The sequence below is a fragment of the Zalophus californianus genome, chromosome X (genome assembly GCF_009762305.2).
Source record: "Zalophus californianus isolate mZalCal1 chromosome X, mZalCal1.pri.v2, whole genome shotgun sequence".
Taxonomy (NCBI): Eukaryota; Metazoa; Chordata; class Mammalia; order Carnivora; family Otariidae; genus Zalophus; species Zalophus californianus.
This window is the reverse complement of record NC_045612.1, coordinates 122,719,513-122,743,219: the sequence shown is the minus strand read 5'-3', so window position 1 is coordinate 122,743,219 and position 23,707 is coordinate 122,719,513. Positions and strand designations below refer to the sequence as shown.

Here is a 23,707-nt window from a genome sequence, read left to right as displayed (position 1 = left end):
ATCGTGAAAGACAGTGGCTGATATGGGTGTATATATGAATTTTCTAGCGCATTTATTTAGTGACTTGCGTCATGAAAGGCAATGGATGATATGGGTGTCTATTTCTTAAAGACTCACTGATGTTTTCAGATTACTCTCAGGGAAACAGTAACGTGAGCTAAATTTGTGCCTCACCATAAGCTGGACATGGGCATCTATAAACCAGGAACCCTACCATGTTCAGCTGACCATTTCTCCAGGCCTCTGGAAGGCGCCGTAAGAGGCGGTGTTCTGTTCCTGCTTCCCCACAGCCCTCCCTGTGAACATTCTCTTGTGGCATCCCCCGCATTAGCTCCCCTGGCCATGCTCTCTCAGGTCCCCCCACGGCCACGACCAGAGGCCGCATCCTGGTTTCCTGATGCTGCTGCTGAGATGCCTTGTATCAGTCAGCATAACCTTGACTCCAGGGGCCCTAGGCCTCTCACCAGGGAATGAGCTGGCCTGTCACTTGGTACAGTTCTTGACCTGTAGCTTCCAGACGCCGGTGTTAACAATGGTCGTGGTATATGGAGGTGCCGCTCCGCACCCCAAGGAAGAGCTGATTCCATCTAGAAAGGAACTGTTGGGGACGTGCTGCTGCGTGTTCTCGGAATGTGGTTGCCGTTTGATTTGTTTGAGATGGCGGGTACCTTTTATTTGTTAATATATATATTTTGACAGTGAAGCATAACTTGCATTCAGAAAAGTGACCAAATGGCTCGGACAGCTGGATGAGTTTTCCTGGAGCAAACACAGGTGTGTAATTCATTACCACATCAAGAAATAGAACATTCCCGGGCCCACCTGGGTGGCTCAGTTGGTCAGGCGTCTGACTTCAGCTCAGGTCGTGATCTGAGTCCTGGGATCGAGCCCTGCATTAGGGTCTGCGTCAGCAGCGAGTCGGCTTCTCCCTCTACCCCTCCCCTCCAAACCCTGGCTTGTGCACTCTCTCTCTCTCAAATAAATAAAATCTTTGGGGGGAAAAAAGATTGATTTAGAAGAAAGGCAGGGCGCCTGGGTGGCTCAGTCGATAAGCGTCTGCCTTCGGCTCAGGTCACGATCCCAGGGACCTGGGATCGAGCCCCGCATGGGGCTCCCTGCTCGGCGGGAGGCCTGCTTCTCCCTCTCCCACTCCCCCTGCTTGTGTTCCCTCTCTCGCTGTGTCTCTCTCTGTCAAATAAATAAATAAAATCTTTAAAAAAATAAAAGAGAGAGAAGGAAGAAGGAAGGAAGGAAGGAAAGAGAGAAAATTAGAAAAACCAGGAATGCCATTGGGCCTTGCCCTTAAAAGATACTATATCTTAAATTTTCACACCGTAGATTATTTTAGTCTGTATCTGACCTTTATATGAATGGAATACATATATTTATTTGGGTCTAGCTTTTTCACTCTTCTGTGTAGGAGATGCATGCATGTTCTTGCTTGTAGCTGTGGGAGATCATTCATTTTCCCTGCTGAACCACAGGGGTGTGTGTGTGTATGTATGTGTGTCTCAGGGTACTTCTGAAAATTCTCCATGGCTTTGACCTCCTTGTGGTCCCTTTTCATCCCTCCCCAGAGATTAGCCATCTTGAACCCAGATTTGACATCTGTTGCCTCAGACCTCGTCCTGGCTGCTCCACGGTTGGGGTCTGCCTTCCAGAAAATTCACTGTCTTCCCACAGACACTTTGTAACCGGTTCAGTACAGCGTTGTGATTCATGCTGACTGCTTCTGGGTTTCATTTCCTTTCATGGAATTTTATTCATGGAATCTGGACTCCAAGACACATCAACTTCCCACTTTTAAGAGGGTAATCCAGCTGCTAGAATATCGCCTTTGATCTGTTGGGTTTTGTCTCTTTGGTTTGTTAAAGCTGTTAACTGTTTTTCCTGTTCTGTGCTTGAATTGGCTTCAGCTCAGTATTCATGAAACCAGGCAGATCTCCTTGTAGAATTAGCCTGGCTACCGGGATGATAGCCATCAAACCCGAGGGCAAGGAATTGGGCCCTTGCCCGGTTGGGGCTTCATTTTGAAGCATAAGATAATGTGCTCAGGGAGTGATACCATCTTAGGGACTTTCAGGGCACATCCTGGTCTCTGAATGAAATGCTGTCCCAAAGTCTCCTGTGGTGTTGGAATGTAGCGTGCACCAAAGGAAGGTAGGATTGATTGACTGATTTTGTCCTAAAAGCTGCGTGAATCCAGATATGATTGCAAAATACCAACATAGCAAGGTATTCGCAAAGGAGCACAAGAGATGCAGCGGTATGCGGGCATCCAGAGTCGTGGACGTTCGATGAAAGGTGGAAGAGAGGCATCAGCAGACTTAACTACGGAGGTCTGGAGAGAATAAGTGACCGACACCCAGCTAGCAAGCGCGTGGTTCCTCTTTTTTTTTTTTTTTTTTTAAGATTTTATTTATTTATTTGACAGAGAGACAGACAGTGAGAGAGGGAACACAAGCAGGGGGAGTGGGGGAGGGGAGAAGCAGGCTTCCCGCGGAGCAGGGAGCCCGATGCGGGGCTCGATCCCAGGGCCCTGGGATCGTGACCTGAGCCGAAGGCAGACGCTTATCGACTGAGCCACCCAGGCGCCCCAAGCGTGCGGTTCCTAAGAAGTCCGTGGCGTAGGCCTCGGCAAGTCCGGACATAGGAATGATACTTGGGATTTGATTCATTCCGTATTCTCGTCCTCACGAGTGAGGTTGCAGCCTGCGTTCTGAGGTCTTGCCAACAGCTTGTACCAGCTTCTGTACACAGCATTCCCCGGTCTCATTTACTGGTGGCTGATTCTTTCTAAGGATTTCTCCCCTTCGATTTAATCATGTCCCGATGGAATCAACTTTTTAAAAATGGTTTTTCTTTTTTTTTTTAAATTTTTTTTTAAAGATTTTATTTATTTATTTGAGAGAGAGAGAATGAGAGACAGAGAGCATGAGAGGGAAGAGGGTCAGAGGGAGAAGCAGACTCCCCGCTGAGCAGGGAGCCCGATGTGGGACTCGATCCCGGGACTCCAGGATCATGACCTGAGCCGAAGGCAGTCGCTTAACCAAATGAGCCACCCAGGCGCCCAAAAATGGTTTTTCTTTAATCCTCTGCGTCTGTGGCTGCATTTCTCCTTACCCGTAATGTAGGAGAGGGGCGGAAGAAGGAATCGCTTATAGGTTCGCGAAACTGATGTAATCAGGGAGTTAGTACACCTATGCCTCGGAGTACACGTGAGGATTCCGAAGGGAACCTGTGGTGTAGATTACAAATCCACATGCGTGAATTCACCAGTCCATTGCCCGGTCATAGGAGACCCCAAATTTGTGTATTCTTCATGGCTGTTGCCATGTTAGTGAAGTTGTCGCGTGTCTACTGAGATGTAAGTTCTAGGAGATAAAAATCTTTTGCTACAGGGTTATCAGGAGAGGAAAGAGAGGGAGACTCTAGGATGTGTTTTATGTTTCACCACTAATTAGATATATGACCTTGAATGAGTTACTTCATATCTTGGAGCTGAATAAACTGTCCTTTGGCCAACTATTTAGCCTCGTGAATCTGTTTTATCTCCAAGATAGGGGTGTTACTGGGTACATTTCCAATGTTGTGGGAAGGTTTAATAGTGCTTGCCAGGAGCCCAGCCCAGTGTCATCGAGTGAGCCGTTCAGTGAAGGGTCTTGTGTTGTTTTTCCTGGAACACACAGATTCTGTTCCATTCATCTCCCTTGGTCACCTAAAGGGCCAGAGCAAATGACCATCCACTTAAGACAGGACCATCCTCGGGCCAAGAACATTCACCCAATAGTACAGGTAACGGTACATCCAGACTCGACCAGCTGTCTGTGTGTGTGTGCGTGTGTGCGTGCGTGTGTGCGCGCGCGCGTGTGTAATACAGAACGTGGGAGCACCATTCAGCCTTCAGTCCCTGCCCCCCTAAGCATGGCTCATGTGCAGCTCTAAACCATCGTGGGGTGGCTGTTTTGGCAGCTGATGCAAGAATGCTGCAAGCCTAGCACGTCTGATGGCCCAGGAAGCAGGGAATGTCCTCTGTACTTAAGCATGCGTGCCCAAGGAGGGACTGCAGTTGCCCCTCAGCAGGGGAGGTCCCAGTGGAGGCTACTGCTCACTCACCATCTCTCCATCTTGTTGATCTTGTTCCTTCTGTGACGTGCACAATTAGGCGTCCGACTCTTGATTTCTGCTCAGGTCCTGATCTCAGGGTTGTGAGATTGAGTCTCTTGTGGGGCTCACGCTCAGTACAGAGTCGGCTGGAGACTCTCTTTCCCCCTCCTTTGGCCCTTCCCCACCATGCTTCTGCTTGCACGTGCGCGCGCTCTCTCTCTCTCTCTCTCTCACCCACCCCCTCTCAGATAAAGCTTTTTTAAAAAGATTTTATTTATTTGAGAGAGTGGGAGAGTGAGAGCAAGAGCACAAGCAGGGGGAGCGGCAGTCAGAGAGAGGCAGACTCCCCGCTGAGCAGGGAGCCCGATGCCGGCCTCGATCCCAGGACCCCGGGATCATGACCTGGGCCGAAGGTGGACGCTTCACCGACTGAGCCACCCGGGTGCCCCCCACCAAATAAATAAATGTTTTAAAAAAGATTTTCAAAACATTTGTGAAAGCTTCGCACGTGTGTTGCTCATTGGTTTTTTAATAAGGTGAGGGTAAATGACAAGGGACCACTCGTTATACAAGTGTTGGGTTATTTTCACACACTTATTTGTCCAGAAAGTATCTGAGTGCTTACCATTAGCTAGGCTCTGTCCTAGGCAGTGTACTACATGAAGACTTCCAGGGAGAGCAGTTGGGTCTGATTTGGATTTATCACATGACAGTTTCATAATTGTCCCAGACTCCAGCAATATGTCATTATTTCAGTTTTATGATCATCTATTCACAAGTCTTTCTAGCAGTCAACCCAAAATAAGGCAGGACAAATTTTGTCAACTTTTCAAAGGCCTGTTCATTTAGAAACTGCCCACTATGTACTTGAATGAGCATGTGGTTAAAAATCTCTTAATAAACGGGCCAGTCAGTTAAGTGTCTGACTCTTGATCTGAGCTCAGGTCTTGATCTCAGGATCCTGAGTTCAAGTTTCACATTGGAGCCTAATTTAAATATGTATATAAACTACTAAAAAGACCTCTTAATTAAGCTCAGAGGGACAGTCTCATCTAAATCCCAGGGTTTTGTGTTTCATTGAATTAGACGTAGTCACATCAGTGAAGCATTATTGATACTAGTGTGTAGCTGTCAGTTAAATTGGAAAATATACTTGTTTATTATAAAAACTGAGTGCCTGTTAAAACCTAATACTGTGTTTGCTTAAAATGAGAGCAGTGGGGGGAGGGGGCGCCTGGGTGGCTCAGTCGTTAAGCGTCTGCCTTCGGCTCAGGTCATGATCCCAGGGTCCTGGGTTCAAGCCCCACATCGGGCTCCCTGCTCAGCAGGAAGCCTGCTTCTCCCTCTCCCGCTCCCCCTGCTTGTGTTCCCTCTCTCGCTGTGTCTCTCTCTGTCAAATAAATAAAATCTTTAAAAAAAAAAAAAAAAAAGACAGAAGAGGGCTGCGTGAAGTGTGCTATAGATCACCCTCTGGGGTTCTTTTGATCTCTGTTAACTCCCGGTTAATGGCCGACTTGCCAACAGCCTCCTGAGTGTGACAATAAATGACATCGATGGAACTTTGGTAGAGTCTTTTTGGAAATACTTTAATTTTTTTTTAAGATTTTATTTATTTGAGAGAGTGAGCAAGGGAGAGAGAGAACACAAGCAGGGAGGGGGAGAGGCAGAAGGAGATGCAGATTCCCCGCTGCGCAGGGAGCCCGACGTGGGGCTCGATCCCAGGACCCTGGGACCATGACCTGAGCCAAAGGCAGATGCTTAACAGACTGAGCCACCCAGGCGCCCCTGGCAATATTTTTCTAAAAGCAGCTTCAGGTCATACGGTGAGTCACCTGCTTCTTGGCTACAGAGAGTTCCCCATCTCGGAAGCGTACAGCGGATTTCGGTGCTGTTTGGTTTCCTGGCTCACGTTCCCCCTTCCTCATGGCACCCCCATTTCCTTATGAAAATCTCCCCATTGTTAGGTTTTGTCAGGAGGACCCCCTCCTTGTCACCATGACCTTCTACGAGTCAATGAGATCTCTTTGCTTCCTGCCCCTGGTAGAGGCCTGGTACCTCATGATGTCTTTGCCAGTCTTCCCCTGCTCCGCACCCCAGTTAAACACTTATTTTGCAGTAACTGTAGACTCAGTTGCCAATGTGAAAAGATGGAGGTTTTCCTGGTGTTAACACCTTGCAAAGCTCTAGTAATAGTATCTCGACCGGGATATTGATGTGGGTCCTGAAGACATGGCACCTTTCCATCACCATGAGGATCCACGCCGGTTTCACTTCAACCCCACCCTACCCTTAAGCCCTAGCCAGTGCCTCTATAATTGTATTTTAAGAATAGTACGTAGATGGAATCCTACAGTCTGTAACCTCGGGATCGGCTCTTTTCACTGAGCGTAATTCTCCGGAGATTCATCCAGGTTACTGGATCAAGAGTTCATCGTCTTGCTGAATAGTAGTCCGTGCTACTTTATATACATCATACATATCCGTTCATCTACGTAATACGTATTCATGCATTGCACCTTGACCAGTAGGTGTCTGCCCTGAGGCCTTTGCGGACCTCCTGCTTTCCTTCTCTCCTCTTGGCTCTGGAACCTTCTGGGGCAGTTCTCAGTCCTGTGGTTTCCGTGATTCCCTGTATCCTTGTAATAGATACCACTTTGCTATCGAGAACCTGGGTCTCCGCGTCAGAGCCCGAAATGATGGCGAGCGCAGGAATTACCTGGTCAGATCAGCATCTCTTGTGCTAACTGGCCCTCCAGCAGGCTGGGGCTCAGAACCAACAGCGCCGCGCTTGGCACTCAGACGTTTGAGCTCCTCGCCCGTGCGTGCGTACAGAACTTTCCTGCAGTGTCCCTGTGAGGACAGTGCTGTTATTCAGGCGCGTGTGTAGACACGTGGAAAGGTACAGCATTTCAACGTGTTCTGTCAACATGCTGCTACTTTCACTGTTTAGTTACAACGTACTCTTACCTTCTGCCCTGCCTTTATAAGGGTGAAAAGCCGAAAATCTTGTTCTGTAGTAACGCTCTGTTAATTATTGACTGTTTAGCCTGGAATTAGAGCCGAGGATGTTCCCCAGGTGACCAGAGTCTTTTAATTCCTTCAGCTTCTAGTTGTGAATTAACAGGAGTTCACTGTATTAGAGAAGAAGCTTGTGACTGCCTCATTCTGCTTCTTTAAAGAGTTATGGCCCAGTAGACAGGGCCTGCTCATTAAAGGCAGTCTCTCGTGAAGATAGACATCTGTTGGAACGCAGGGCATGACTGTCAGCTGGCTGAGCCATTCAGACCTTTTGGGAGGTTAGTGTCCATGAAAAGGCTCTGTGGCAGTCTGCAGAAACCCAGCGTTACCCACCCCCCCCCCCGACAACACATTCCACTAAAGGTGATGGTTGCAATATTCAGTTAACTGCACTTTTTTCCATGCTCTGCTTTTTTTTAAGATTTTATTTATTTATGACAGAGAGAGCACAGGCAGGGGGAGCAGGACAGGGAGAAGCAGACTCCCTGCTGAGCAGGGAGGCCGATTCAGGACTCAGTCCCAGGACCGCCGGGATCCTGGCCTGAGCTGAAGGCAGACGCTTAACCGACTGAGCCACCGAGGCGCTCCCCACCCCCCACCCGCCCCATGCTCTGCTTTTAAGAAGGACCCTCTCTCTACCCTCCTGTCTGCTGTGGCAGCTCAAGTGGTGCCAAACGTATTCCCTGCTGATGCCTGAACCCCCTGCCGGAGTTGTCCTGCTAAGCATCTGTCTCACTCCTTGCTGGCTTTTCGTAACATCTGGGGCTTCGTTCTTATTACCAGCACCTTGAATTTCTGTTTGAGCTGGGTCTGTCAAAGGCTTGCTTTCTGTTACACCCAGTCTCCCCTCTGGGAACACACTTCACACCTCAGTAATGCACAAATCCCGAACTGCAATTTTCAAGACTGTTGGATTAGACCCACAGTAAGAATGACTGTAGAACCGGAGTTTCAAGATTGTAAAGCCGAAAGAAATGCAGCCAGGGTTGAGTTGCTGATTTTGATGAGCAAGGAAACAAAGGCCCAGAAAAGATCAGTGGTTTGACCCAAGTGTGTGTCTCTGGGGAAAGCTGGACATTTAAGCCCTTTCTTCAGCCCCTGGCACCCGGCCTGGGAGTTTTCAACAATGGATGATGTACTCCTATTTATCTGCCTTTTACCCTGCCCCCCTCGTGTCCCCCCCACCTCCCACATACAATATAAAACAATCCAGAAAGCATCTTTAAAGCTTTGTTAATGTATCTTACTTAGGCTTTGCAGATGACTTCCTTTAAGAGAACAGGAAAGCCTATTCTCATGTGATTGTTTCTTGAGTGCTCACAGACCACCACCAGCTCATAAGGGAGCCCCCCAGCCTTTCCTTGGTTGGGGAGGGGGAGATCCGTTATCCCATGGAAGGGCAGGGCACACCCATCCTCCTGCCGGGACTCCAGAAGGTAGGTGGCCAGGAGAGGGGGCTTCTCTGGATTTTTTGGAAAGCCCATGCTTGGAACAGCAGCCAGGTCTTCTGGAACCTTTAAGTCGCTGTGCCAGAAGGTCTTTGTGTCCATCTACATCGGAGCCTTTTCCTTGTGGCAAAACGAAGATGTAGAAGTTTCCCCGGGGCTGTCATAACCAAGTACCACAAACTGGTTGCTTAAGTGTATTGTCTCACAGTTCTAGGAGCTGGACGGTAGAAATCAGGGTGTCAGCAAGGCCATGCTGCCCGGAAGGCTCTGGGGAGGATCCTTCCTTGCTTTCTTCCAGTTTCTGGTGGTTCCAGGCACCCTGTGGTGTTCCCTGGCTTTCGGATGCATCACTCCAGTCTCTGCCTCTGTCTTCACATGGTCTTCTCCCCTGTGTGTCTGTGTGCAGATTTCCCTCTTCCAAGGACACCAGCCGTTGCATTCGGGCCCACCTTCCATCTAGTATGATCTCCTCTTAACTTGATTCCATCTGCAAAGACCCTGTTTCCAAATAAGCTTACGTTCACAGGTTCTGGGAGTTAGGACTTCGGCATGTCTCTTTGGGGAACACAGTTCAGCCCACAAAAGAGAGCGATAAAACTTGTTCTTGAATGAGAATCTACATACAGAAAAGTGCTCACGTTGTAAGCCTAGGCATTGATGAGTTTTTACCTAGAACTCACGCTTGTAACCCAGATGAAGAAATAGAAGAGACATGTGTCTTTTTTTTTTTTTTTAACCACACAAACTCTATGCTTTAAGGAAAGCCTGCATCGGAAGACCACCCCGCCCCCACCCCAAGTCCCCCAGGCTCTTTAATTTGGTTTGTACTTTTGAATCTTGTATGTTGCTGACACTTCAGGCCTGGTACACTGTAATAAAACACCTGACGATAGGTGTTAGGAAGAAGTTCACCTAATGCTTGAGTGTTAGGTGTATTTATGTGTTTGTTTTTATTTAGGGAAACCTCATACTGAACAGTTTCACTTTTTGTCTCCAGTGGCTTCCTGAGAACTCTGTTGTAAAGAATTAAGTATCAAACAAAGAGTCTTAATAGCAGTAATCCTATTTAAGTTAGGGGTTCTGGGGAAAGTTCCTTCATTCCTTCATTACATTTCAGATGGGACCCATTCCATCCTAAAAGCATAATTCCCACTGTGACCTGTCATTGCTTTGCCAGTTTGGAAGGATGTGGAGTCCTCCGTCAGGCTGCTGTGCATGTCCGTTTTGAGTCTCATCTCTCAGGTGAGCGGGTTCTCCCGTAGCCAGCTTCAGAGCCAGCCTCTGTCACAGCCTGAGTGCCGAGGCCAGAGGAGGCCAAGCTGCCTGAGGCACCAGCCGGACAGGGTGGCTGTTCTCTATTCTGAGTTTCTCTCGTGTAAAGGTGCCCACTGATTCTTCCGACTCTGATGCGTAGTGACCGTCACGGCACCTCTCTCTTCGTCGTCCTTTGCCCTGCTTTTCTAGAGAGCTGGGGGTGGGGCACACTTGCCTGGCCTTCCCCGCACTTGTTTCTTTTGTTTTGTTTTGTTTTTTTTATAAGTAATTAATTCACTTATTTGCCAGAGAGAGAGAGAGAGCGTGCGCACAAGCAGGGGGAGCAGCAGACTCCCTACGGACTAGGGAGCCCAAGGCGGGGCTCGACGCCAGGACCCTGGGATCATGACCGGAGCCGAAGGCAGACACTCAATGACTGTGCCCCCTAGGCGCCCCTTGTTTTGAAGAGTGGAAATAGAAGTGGCAGATGAGCAGTTTGGGTTCTACAGAAACCACCCAGGGAAAGAGTAAGAAATGAACTCTTAAGCACGGAGGCATGGCCATTTTCATTTTTATTTTCTTGTTTTATTTTTAAGTAATCGCTACACCCAGTGTAGGGCTCAAACTCACAACCCTGAGATCGGGAGTCGCACGCTTCACTGACTGAGTCAGCCAGGCACCCCGGGATGGCCGTTTTTAATTTGGGGTCCTACAGTGGAAAGTTGGATTATAGTAAATTGAGAAGAATCAGAATAGATAGGAACACAGGATTCTGATCTTACTATAAAATCGTCCTCAGTGATTTTGATTGGCACCAATCATTTTACCACATTTCATGTCAAAACCATGTCAAAGAATGTTATACATGATACAGAGATGTTCAAGGACTCCTTTTTCTTTTTTTTAAGATTTTTTTTTTTTTAAAGTAATCTCTGTGGCCAGTGTGGGTCTCAAACTCACAACCCTGAGATCAGGAGTCACACGCTCCACCAACTGAGTCATCCAGGCGCCCCCTCAAGGACCTCTCCTTAAGAGACCAAGAACATTGTTAGCTTTTTCCTTTGTCACTTCTGTTTCAAATTTTGGCTTTTTAAAATCATAATTATAAACTGTGTCCACTCTTTTGTCAAGAGAAAAAACAGCATTTCTTTCTTATGTTCTGAATGCCACATACAGTGAAGAGAACCTTTGTCGGTCGTGTTGGATATTTTAGCTGTATTTGGAATTTGTCACTGTTACCTACGCTGACTTTGTTTTCCAGGTGCTTGGGCAGAATTTTTTTAAGAGTTTGTCATGGGAGATAGTCGCCTCCTTACTTTTTTTGAACAGTGACTTAAAAATCCCAAGTAGTCCCATATGAGTCCTAACAGACAAATATATATTTTACATCAAATTTTGTCCTAAAAGGACTGGATAAAGCACAAGAGACGAAATTAAGCCAGGCTGCTGCTAGCTTTAACAAAATGACTTTGCTGGGAAGCCTGGGTGGCTCAGTTAAGCGTCTGCCTTCAGCTCAGGTCACGATCCTGGGATCGAGCCCCACGTCGGGCTCCTTGCTCAGCGGGAAGCCTGCTTCTCCCTCTCCTACTCCCCCTGCTTGTGCTCTCTTTCTCCCTGACAAATAAATAATGATAAAATGATTTTTAAAAAAATGACTTTGCTGAGCCCTGCCATGTTGTGTTAAACCACCCAGACCCAGGAAGAAAAGGTGACTCCATCCATCCTCAACGTGCACAACCCTGGGGGTGTGGTGGTGTTCTTGGCATCTCTGTGCCTTGCCTCTGCACACTTTTGCCTATCATAAACTAAGCACATAAAATTAACTCTGTGTTTTTAGTTAACGGGTGAATAATTCAGTCTTTAACCTGCGAAAAAGTGAGGTGGGCTACTAAGCAAATTCTGAGATCTGGTAAAAGTTTGCACACCCCCCCCAAACCACAACCACAAAGCTTTGAATTTGCTCTGCCTTGGCTGAGGGCTGTGGCACTACTGTGTTAGGAAAATTAAGTCATTTTATTTTGGCTCTATTTTTTTTTCTTAAGACCTAAAAATGTTTCTGTTTTTTTTCCCCCAAAGCTGTGAATGAACTCAGCAGAAGTAAACAGCATTAGGGATTGAAGATTTAGCCTGTACAAGTTGGCTGTTGGAAAAAGCAGCGAACGGTTTCTGATTTTTGTACAGTCTCATTATGATTGGAGTAGCTTAAATCTTCAGTGTTTTTCTTTTTCGTGACCGAGAAGAGTTCCAAGTTAGATAATAGTTTGGCTATTTTGGTTTGATTCTAACGTCAGTTCACTGTGGAGAAATAATATTACTGATGAGATGAGGAATGTGTTTAGTGTCATAAAAATGTGCTTTCACGTAGTCCCATTGCATTTAAACGATTAGATTTTAGAAGTATCAACCCCTCTTCCACTCCACGGTTTTTTGGCGTTGATTTTTTTTTTTTTTAAGTGCTTTCTACTATTATTCTTTGCCAGCAAGGAGTACAAGCATTAGGTGAAGAGAAATGTAATGACTCCTCATACCTGCTAGATTTTTTTTTTTCTTTTAGGGCAGATGCAGTATGCCTTACTCTTAAATATAAACCTCAATAAGCAAGACTATAGGTTTTCTTAGCCTGTTTCTCAGACATAATACATCATGTCCCTCAAAACTTTGTTAGCTTTTGTAATCAAAAAAAAAATTTTTTTTTTTTTTTTTTTTGCTCTTTAGAGCTATTCCGTTTGTTGATTTTCAAGTTACAAGAAAGGAAAATGGTCTGGATTTATAACGAATTATGGCTCATTCGAAAGCCTCCATGTCTGCTGGATGAATTGTTCTGGTCTTCTCAGGACTTCGCCCCGGGCACTTCAGGGGAGGGCAGGCAACCGAGCTTGTAGCGTTTGCTGTCCTGCACACTCCGCTCCGGCCCACGGCTGTCCCCTCCCTGCAGGGAAACGTGGCTGCCCCCTCCTGGGGTAGATTCCGCCTCTGGGGAGAGCAGGACTCCTGGCCATCAGAGACTGCCTGAGGCCAGCAGTTGGGGGGCGGGGAGGGGGTGGGGAGGCATCACCCTGAAAGATGTAGGTAGGCACACTAGCAGAGTCCCGGGCAAAGGGACGTTTGGAAGATCGCCTGAGTGTGCAGAGTTCCTGCGTGGTGCCACGGACTCTGATACAGAAGACGAGGTGTGTATGACCAAGTAGGACGGGAATTACCCAACCCAGAGGCTGCTGTGGGGGCTTACATGTATGTGACCTTCCGACGTGATTTTTTTTCTCACCTCAGCCAAGGACTGCCAGCCTTTGAAGACCTAGGGAAAGTACCCATAAAAATCCAGATGGTCAGCTTTAGGGGGGAAAAAAAAAAAAAGATCCCCCCCCCCCGACTGAGTGCCGATTTCCTCTGAGTCACCCGTGGTTAGCCCTGGGTGGCAGGTGTCCCTTCAGAGGGGAGCACCTGCTACTTCCTTCCCTACAGGCATCATCCCAAGAGCTGCGTCTTCTGTACACGCGGCCCCTTCCCGACCTAATGAGCGCTTGCTGTGCAACCCAGAGCTGCACATAGCTAGGCTCCGTGGGCTGGACCTTTGACATCTGTCTTTGTTTTTTCGTGCTGCTGTAAGAAAAATACCACAGACTGGGCAGCTTATGAACAAATGGTTATTTCTCACAGTTCCGGAGGCCAGAAGTCTTAAAATCAGCGTAGTGGCAGATACGGCGTCTGGCGAGAGCCCCCTTGCTGGCGTATAGACAGCTGTCTTTCCACGGTGTCCTCTCAGGGTGCAAGGGGTGGGGGAGCTCCGTGGGGGTCTCTTGTGGAAGAGCACCAGTCCCGTTCCTGAGGGCTTGCACCCTCAGGACCTATACCCCTCCCCAAAAGGCCCCACCTTGCAGTATCCCCTCCGGGGATTAGGTCTGCACATGTGAATTTGGGGAGCACAGAAACCTTCAATGGGAAGATCACTGAAAAGAGTTTCTCAAAAAGGAAGCCCTTGTGATGGATGAGGTCATCCGTAGTTCACCCAGTGAAAAGACGAAGGCTTGCCGGGAGCCCCGAGTGTCCCCGAAGGAAAGGTGAAGGGAAGTTTGGCCAGGTTCCCTCTGAGTAGCGCCTCCCTTGCCTTTGCCCAGCGGCGGCGTTATCGAAAGGAAGAAGCGCTGTCTCTTTGAAATTGCAGTAGGCTGGGAACGTCCATGAAAAATAAACAGCCGTGTGTTCTGAAAAGCGGGGACACTTTGTTCTCATGTGCAGCAGTTCCTTTTCCTGTTTCATGATTGCCTATCAAGCCCTTTCACATGGCTTTTCTACTTTGAAAACGGCGAAACTGAGTAACCCCAGCCATCGTGTTTAAGCGGTGCGGCGGGTTTTCAGAAGCCCTGGGAGAAGGGTGGGAGCCCGGGCAGCCCGGTGGGAAGCCTGCTCGCCGAGCTTTTGCTCCAGCCGCTCCTGCGATTTCTAAGACTGACTTGAAAGACCAGGACTGTGGTGGGGTTTTCCTCCCGTGACCCTAGGACAAAGGCAGGGCCTTAGACAAAAACCTTGTGGTCTTCACTGATTGTCTTCTCTGTTCACCCTTTCCAGAAGTGTTCGGGAGGCCGGGAAGAGGGCATCAACAGGGTCCGGAGCAGTGCTCGGGAGGCCGGGAGGAGGGCATCTGGTCCCGTGGTAGAGGAAGTAGGGGCCTTGTGCGGTGTCGAGCCAGGCACAGTGTGTCCGTGTCGGAGATGGGGTTGCGGGTGTGAATGGAGGGGACCCAGCCAACACCGCCCGCAGACAAGAAGGACCGTTTTCTCCGGGGAGAAAGAACAAAGGCTTCTTAGGGGGGACTCAGGGCGCCCAGAACAACAAGGCCTGTTTTGCATGGTAATGCTGGGCTGTATTAGGCACAGTGGTTCCACCTGGCCTGATGGGCCCTTCTGCCTAGCTGCCGGGAACCGCGGAGACTTCTCTGCGCCAGGCCGCCTGCTTCTTGCCGTGCTGGGTGGGATTTGCATGGCAGGAAATGAAAATGAGATTTTGGAAGTGTCTTGCTTTCTGTGTGTGTGTTCACGAGAGCTGTGATGGTTTTCTCGGGTACTTAGCTCCTTTGTTGAGAACAGTGGTTCTCAACGAAGGTCGATTCAGACATCCACCCGGTCTGCGGGAGTTGTAGGTACTAGAAACAGCCCAAGTGTCCACTGACAGATGGAAGAGTGAAGAGAAGGCGGTACATACGTGCAGTGGAATATCGTTCAGCTTTAGAAGGGAAGGCTGCCGAGCGTCATGCGCTACAACACGGATGAACCTTGAGTCCTAGGAGCAGACAAAGGACAAATATTGTATGATTCCACTTATACAAGGTGTCTAGAGTAGTCCGGTTCATGGAAGGAAAGAAAGAATGGTGGTTGGCAGCGGCTGGGGGAGACGGGGAATGGGGCATTGTTGGGCTATGGATTCTAGAAAGTGTAGTTCCCATTTTAACCAAGAGGACCCACTACTGATGCCTAAGCTACAAACACCAGGCTTTTACTTAGTGTATCTGTTCAAAGGGCCACCTGGGGAAATTCATGTCCCTTTTTCCCCCCTTGCTTAATTACAGATCTGCAGTATTTAAACCATGAGTCGTTTCCAGAGGCATTTGTGTCTTACCCTGAGAATTTACCACTTAAATCAGGCTTTTTTAGTGGGGGAATTGTGGCCTGGTTTCTACCTGACCCACTTAGGCTAAATTTTTGTAAAATACCCTCTTTATATATTGCGACTTTTGTCTGCTTCAAAAGTTTTCTATGATGCTAGAATAGCTAAACACGGGGAAAAGGAAACTTTAAGTTAGGTTTAAAGGAAACGATAACATCTAGGTTAACTGAGCTTCAGGGTTTTTTTTTTCCCCGAATGGCCTTGTAAAAGGACTTAGAAACCATTCTACCTCAATAAATAGCTTGGAGCATTATAAATGAAGCATTCTCCCCGACCACTTCAGCCTTGCTTCCTCATGTTAAAATCGAGAAGGGGATCATTTGTCACTGAACTTGAGAGTCTAGAAGACTGGCCAGCTGGTCCCACCTTGTACACCAACAAATTATAAGGGAAATAGTTTGTGAATATGCTTATATAACGCTTTAGAGCTTACAACATGTTTTGAAATTTTTTTTTAGGTGACAAAACAGAGACAAAAATAAGCGACTTTCTCTAAATCAGGTAGTTAAGTAAGCGGTGGAGGCAACTCTTACCTCATCTTTTTTTTTTTTTTTTTTTTTTTTAAGTAGTCGCCACACCCAGTATGGGGCTCAAACTCACAACCCTAAGATCAAGAGTCGCATGCTCCTCGGACTGAGCCAGCCAGGCGCCCCTCACCTTTTTGAAACCTCCCCTGAGGCTCATCATCTCCCCCGCTCCCTACCCACACCACAATATAATTTTGCTGCTCGGGCCCCGCGCATGTCTGTTCCTGCACTTGTCACCTGGCATTTACATCTGTCAAGGTCCAGTTCGGACACAAACCGTACAGTAATTTGAGCAGGAAACGCTTCGTGTAAAGCAGGGTTCAGCACACTGGCCAGATACCGACAGCGTTCTGGCTACGTCTTGTCAGTTGGGCAAGGTTGAGCATGTGTTGTAAAACCCACAAACGCTTAAACACTTATTACCGTATGGCTCTTTATAGAATGGTTTGCTGGCCCCCAGTGCAAAAACTGATTAACCAGTAACAGATAATTACTCAGACTGACAAGTAATCATGACTACCTGTCCCAGGTAAAGGGAACCCTGAAGAATGCAAGGCAGGGGCCGTAAGGAGCAGGCTGTGCCTCCAACACTGAGGAAGGAGGAGCTCAGGAAGCAGCCCCCCCACCAGCTGAGACTGGGAGCTCCGGGCAGTGGGGGTGCCTGCAGCCCGCTGACCGTGGGGACATTCACTGAGCCACACGGAGCTGGCCGGCAGGAAGCTGCCCCCAGCCGCGCTGGGATCTCACCGCGGAGCTGGCAGGGCTGGTGACGTGCCGTGGAAATGCCTCCTGGGAAGGCACTCAGGTGACATGACGGAGGCTCCCCGGGAGGCTGCCGGCTGGCGTCAGCCCCTGGAACTTGCCAGGAAGCCGCCGTGCTGCTGGGTGCTGCGCGTGACCGCCGTGCCTGCGTGCATGGGAGCAGGCCGAGAGGAAAGCAGGCTGGCTTTGGGAAGGGAGGGCCTGTCCTCCCGTGTCCCTTCCGCGCCCTCTGCTGGCCGTGCTCACCACCCCGGGGAGCCGGCCGGCAGAGCGGGAATGTTCTGTTCGCAGGGTCCCGCTGCGATGTCTCCGCACGGGGCATGAAGGGCAGATCTGGAGCCGGGGCAACGCCTGAGGCTGCCGGCCACACCGTTGGAACAGTGGTTGACAAAGCCTTGTTTCTCCTCCTGGCTTGGACCCTCCCTGACGGACGGCGGTGGTCAGAAAACGCTCCCTGAATGTTGCTTTCCAGACACCGTCCCTTTCACGGACAGGCGTGTGTTCCCTGGAGCGCGGTGATGATGTGGTGATCAGAACCTCGCGGTCCTCATGCCCCAGACCTGTCTGGAGGAGGCACATACCCCAGGCCTTACCCTGAGTGCCGGGTGCAGACCCCCGCCCTTCCCCGTTCCTCCGTGAGCGTCCTCCCTTTTTCTGTCTAGACCTCTGACTGCTAATTGCAGCCTCCAAATCTCGTCCTCTTCTGATGCAATTTTCCCTTGGCGTTTGCGTTGGCCAGGTGCCCTCTTTGCACACAGGCTCATCAACCAGTCCTCTCTTCCTTCCGTGCATCTCATCGGCCGGGCTCTGTCCATTCAGCTGCCGTGGTCCCTTTGTCCGGGGCCACATCGGCCTTTCTTTGTGATCGGGCCTCGTGTGATGAGCATTCCCGTTACAGAGGCTGAAAGAAGTATGTGAAAATCTCCAGAGCAGACCCTCATGTTCCTAAAAGCCTTGGACTTTTAGACTTTCAGCTTGCTCACCTATACTGTCCAGAGCCTGTGAGGTGCGTTGTGGTTTATTGGGTTCGTTTTGGAAGGCACTGTTTTATCTTTTTCTCTTGCTTTTTTGATTTTGGTTATCATCTATGAGGAAAAGAGTTTTTTCTTTCACCACTGAGATTTTATTGGTGGTTTCGATGATCCGTACACAGACACATTTCATTTTATACGGTTTTTAACGTAGATACCAAAGATCGAAAAAGATGTACTCCGTGATTCTTTCCTAAACTGTTATATAAGGTGACTTTGCAGCTTGAAATGTGGAGGCAAATTTTCCCTGAGAAGGGACCAAGTACCCGTAGGTTCTGCGTGGACAGTCTGTTCAATCACAGCTCCCACTCGTTCGCAGTTCACAATTTACTATCCTAAACGCATGTTTGGATTGTCAGGTTTTCAAGAGGGGTTGACAAAGTGTTTAGGGAAACTGGACTAGCACGTTCAGAGACTAGGAGAGCCAGGACCAGGGAAATGGTTTTCTTTAGGAAATGTGGGGATAAAGGTAAATTCCAGTGTTCAGGACACATTAAATGTACACGACCGTGACTCCAAATTGCCATGTCGTATGCCTTGTTTTGGCCATGAAAACTGCTCCCCCCACCCATGGAATGTCAGAGTCGCCCCCCAGACAGCCAGAGCCTCCTAGGATTCAGTAACCCACTCTTCTGGTTGTACCAAAAAATAACCAGCGAATGATTTTACCTCTTAAAACAAACAAACATTCACACCTAACTTGGATGAGGTGGCATTCCCTCCTTAAAAATACTCAGAGAGGGGCGCCTGGGTGGCTCAGTCGGTTAAGCGGCTGCCTTCAGCTCAGGTCATGATCCCAGGGTCCTGGGTTCGAGTCCCACATCGTGCTCCCTGCTCAGTGGGGAGTCTGCTTCTCCCTCTCCCTCTGCCTACCGCTCTGCCTACTTGTGCTCTCCCTCTCTCTCTGTCAAATAAATAAATAAAATCTTTAAAAAAAAAATACTCATAGACCTACTAGGGCCATCTGGGTGCCTCGGTTGAGTGTCTGATTCTTGGTTTTGGCCCAGGTCATGATCTCAGGGTCGTGAGATGGAGCCCCGAGTAGGGTTCTGTGCTCAGCACGGAGCCTGCTCGAGATTCTCTCCCTCTGCCCCTTCCCCCGCTTGCAACGGGCTCGCGTTCTCTTTCCCTCTCTCAAGTAAATAAATCTTGAAAAGAAAATATTCCTAGAGCTACTAAAAAGCTTACATTTCCAACATAGTAATGAAATCTTCTGCACTGTCCTAGGAGACAGGGCGCACCAAAAAGACATGGCATATGATCTTAGTCAGACTGGTCTTCCTTCATCTCTACTTCTCTGGAGTCTGGACTCTCCTTAAGCTTTAGTCTCTCCCTTTTCTGCGGGTAGATCTTTAGTTTCTTGGTTAGCCCCTTCAGCCTGTTGTCCCTTGCATTGGCACTTTTTTGTTTGAAGACTTTTTGCTTTATTTCCACTTTTGCGGGAGCAGGTTTTAGCTGAGAGGTTGCGATCTCTGGAGCTCCCTCACTGCCCCTCCACCTGAGTTGACCTTCCTGTTGGGCATCTTGGGCAGTAGAGAGGGTGACAGTCGGTGCCAGGATGCTGGGGGGGCGGGGAGAGAGAGAGAGAGAGTTCTGGAAGCTGGGCTGCCTGGCTGGTGTGGCTCCTCCCGTCACAGGTGGGCCCGTAATGACGACTTGTGAAAGTCTCCACACATCTAGGTGGAAGTTTCCAGTTTTCAGTTGTTACTGTTACTTCTCTGTTACCAGAGATACACCCTCAGATTATTTCACAACTTGATACTTCCCCTGGGTGAGTCAGCTTTCCTTACTGAAGCAACTGGGCTCGAGGAGAATGGGTAAAATACTCAAATTAAGCAAACTGAAGCGGTAACTTCGGGGATTTTCCTGTCTAACAAAAGGCGTTGCTTTGTCATGGAGTGCCTCTTGTCTGGACAGTGAAGCGTTTTTGAGATAGAACTGATAAATCGCAGGTGTGATTCATGGCCTTTGAAATGGGATATTGGACTTAATGTCCTCCTTCCATTTTGATCTCTGGTCATTGTGATTTTCTGAATCGCTGGAGCTCAACACCTCGGCACCACTGGCGTCTTCTTGTGGTCTCTCGTGTCATGTCTGACCACATCGTGAGGCCTAACCCTCACAGCTTCTAGAGTCCTTGCCTCACGTTCGTTCTCTGCGCTGCATTGCTGTGAGCCCTCGCTTCTGTCCGGTGCCAAGATGGAGTCAGGGATCTGGAGTCAAGGGCAGGAGAAATTCATTTTGCGTCTGCCTACAAGATCGATCTTCCAGAAGTATTTGCTTGAATAATGTCACTTCCCTGCTTCCATGCCCTACCTTCTCTGGGCCCCTACTGCCTACAGGATATTGTCCAGATTCTGATTCAAGGTCAAGTTCCTAATCTTCCCCCTTCCGCCCTTATCTTCAGACACTCCCTTGTGAGAGCTTTACACCCTGCCAGGCTGACATTCTTTGGACGAGCCTGGGCTTCCTGCCTCTGTCTCTGTCTTCACGTCGAGACCCCACTTGGGAATGTCCCCCCCCCCCCCATGCAGGCTCCTCCTTTCAAGTTGTGCTCGTGGCCCTTCCGATTCGTGAAGCCTCATTTCCTCCCCCCGAGACGGCGGTGAAGGCTGCCCCTCGCATGCCCACTGCACGGGGTGAGACGCCTTGTAGTCGGTTACCAGACTAGATTCTTTTGCCTTTGTTGGGTGTTCACTCTTGATCATCTGTAACGCCCCTTCACCCAAGTACGAAAACTTTGTTCCAAGAAGACTCTCATTAACTTTCCCTCCCTGCCGTTCCCGGCCAGAACAGTTCCAGAAGAACGATAGGATGTTCTGCACGTGGGACATCTGAGTCTCCCCTGGGACTTCGGGCGTGAGTCTGCCCGCATGGAATGCCGGTTGATAACTCAAGGTGTGGACCGTGGGGCCCGGCGTGGGCACTTGGGGCTTTCGTCCTGGACGTGGGAAGAGCGTGGCACGTGGGCTTTTGCATCGCGGGCATGGAAGGGTCTGTCTCTGCCTGCCTGCCACTTTGCACGAGGGGCACTTCTGAGTTGGAGCCAGGGACCTCGGGGACTTTTCCTGACTGCTGTCGGCCACAGCTGCCCTGTGGGTGGGCCCCACGTTCTGCAGATGTTAGGCTGTCGCCTCGGCCGGGTAGTAGTCCCAGGCACCGGGACGGGGTGATCATCGATGTCGCTTGTGTGATTTACTGTAAAATGCTGGCAGGTGGCGTCCTTGTCCTCCTTGGCGAACGCGGACGTCAGATTTATTCTTCACCAAGTTCAAAACCTCATGAATCCTACCTAAGGTTTGGGGGTGGTGGGGAAGTATAGAATGGAACTTTTCACAGCTGCTTTTTCTTTTATAGCTACTTTCCCCGTAAGCACAATAAATATCAAAGAGAAACTTTCTCTTGGCAAGGAAGCCAACGGGTGGCTAAAAACCCAGCTACTTTATCTCCCAAACCCACACCTGTTTTTTCTGGGATGTGTAGGTGGATTGTGGTTATAGGGCGAGGCAGAAGGATGCTTTGCAATGCAAAGCAGTTTATAGAGGACAGACTTGAGGAGTCTTCACAGATCTTCGTGGTGAAGCCAGAGTAGATGACCGTGGTTCACAAGAGTCTCACAGAACTGGTTCCTAGAAGGGTTTGTGGGGATGAGACTGAAAAGCGCACCCAGTGGTAGGCGAGCCAGATCCCGGTGATGTGTCCCCGCAGGGCGTGCTGCCTTCAACACCGGCCCTACGACCCTGCAGGGCCTTCATCATAGTGGTTTTGCCTCAAGACTTTCTCGTAATACTGAAATTCAGAAGCACTCACTGTAGCGAGGACACTTACAACTCTTGTAGCGGCTCAGAATCCTTTTCTTGTTAGATACTCAGGAAGGTGTGATCGCACTAAATGTACCGTAACACGAAACTTAACTATTTCAACCACTTTCAAGTGTCTGACTCCGTGATATTGACGACATTCGCGTAGTGCAACCATCAGCCGTTGTCGGGAGTTTTTCATCTTCCCAAACTGGAACTCTGTACCCACAAATCCATAATTCCCACTCCCCCGGCCCCTGCTGACCTTTACTCTAGGTGCTGTCTCCGTGAATTGGCCTCTTCTGGGTCCCCCATATGAGCGGAATCACACAGTCCCTGTCTTTCCGTGGTGGCGTATTTCACTGCACGTGCCGTCCTCAAGGTCCATCCATGTGGTAGCAGCTGTCAGAACGTCCTTCCTTTTTAAGGCTGACCTACATTCCATTGTATGGATGGACCACATTTCCATTATGCGTTTACTTCTTGATGGACATTTCAGTTGTTTCCACTTGGAATGCGTAACTGTTGAAAGGTAAAATAAAATTCTGTCCTGAAAAATCGGTGACGGAATGAATTGTACCTTGTAAATGTGTATTTCTGAAAACCATTCAAAATACAGGCCAGGCCCCCTGGGTGACTTCAGTGGGTTAAGCGTCTGCCTTCGGCTCAGGTCATGATCTCAGGGTCCTGAGATCGAGTCCCGCACCAGGTTCTCTGTTCAGCAGGGAGTCTGCTTTTCCCTCTCCCTCTGCTGCATGCACTCTCCCTCTCTCTCTCTCTTCTCTCTCTCAAATAAATAAAATCTTTTAAAACAATGCAGAAGCTCAAGCCCTACCCTGGACCTGCTGAATCAGATCTGCATTTTAAACCCTGGGAGATTTGCTGCATATGACAGTTTGAGAAGTGTTGGTCTCTGAAGCCTAGAAATGTCTTCAAGGCAGGAACTCCACCTTGTAAGACCCACCGTCCCCCCCACACACACACACACGCACATACACACACACACACTATCCAGCACAGTTGTTTGTGCAGAGTACTTGCTCACTAGATACTTATTGAGTGGCTCAGTCGTTAAGCGTCTGCCTTCGGCTCAGGTCATGGTCCCAGGGTCCTGGGATCGAGCCCCGCATCGGGCTCCCTGCTCCACGGGGAGCCTGCTTCTCCCTCTCCCACTCCTCCTGCTTGTGTTCCCTCTCTCGCTCTGTCTCTCTCTGTCAAATAAATAAATAAAATCTTTAAAACAAAATAGATACTTATTGAAAGAATAAATACCAACTCTGAGCTCAACGCATGCATGTGACCTGTCGACCTTTTTGTACTCACCCCACCAAAGCATTTAACTGCTAGTATTTAAAGCAGTAGTTACTAAGTGCAGACCCAAGTTGCTATCTACATGCATTCTTTCTACATTCTAGATTTTGCCCTTACAATCCTTATGCCCAGTGCTTGGGAGGCGGGGTGGGAGGAGATGAAACGGATCCAGGCACGACTGCCACCTGCCTCGAGAGTCTGCAGCCCTCAGGTCCCTGCGTGGGGGACAGGTGCTGCGGGCCCGGGTAGTGAGCCCAGCTGGAGCGTTGGTAAGCTTCCCCGGGGGGTTTCTCCACCCGCTCTGGTGGTGGCAGCTTCTGCCTCCTGTATCTCCTGCCCTTTCACCTGGCCCCTCCTCTGCCAAAGCTCTAACTACTGGGGACCCAGGGTTCCCTTCTCTGTGGTTCTCTGCCCGAGACTCTGTCTCCTGTCTAGGCAGTGTCCTTCAGTCTCCCCACCCCTCTCGTCCTTAAATACCTTCTGCAGGGGGTGTCTCCACCTGTCCCTGGGAGCCGTCCTCCCGCCACCAGCTGCCCACTGCACCCTCCACTGGGACGGCCCCTTGGCCTCTCCCACGGGGCATGTCAAAACCCAAGCTCTCCACCCCGTGTGACCTGCACCTTGCCTATACATGGCTGAGGCTGTACTCTTGTGCGGGTGGAAACTGACAATCTGTTATTATGTGGGGATAAAATTGTCTAGACTTTTGAAACCAGTTATTAACCAGAATTCGAAGCAGTCCATTCAGTGAGGAGTAGTTGTTTAATTTTGTTTATGGTGTTCACTTG

The 23,707-nt window shown here is 49.2% G+C and overlaps 1 protein-coding gene across 1 annotated transcript in view; it reads left to right on the top strand.

Annotated features, from left to right (window-relative positions):
• The window catches only part of SHROOM2 (shroom family member 2), a 137,354-nt gene that overhangs the window by 40,547 nt on the left and 73,100 nt on the right, over window positions 1–23,707 (top strand).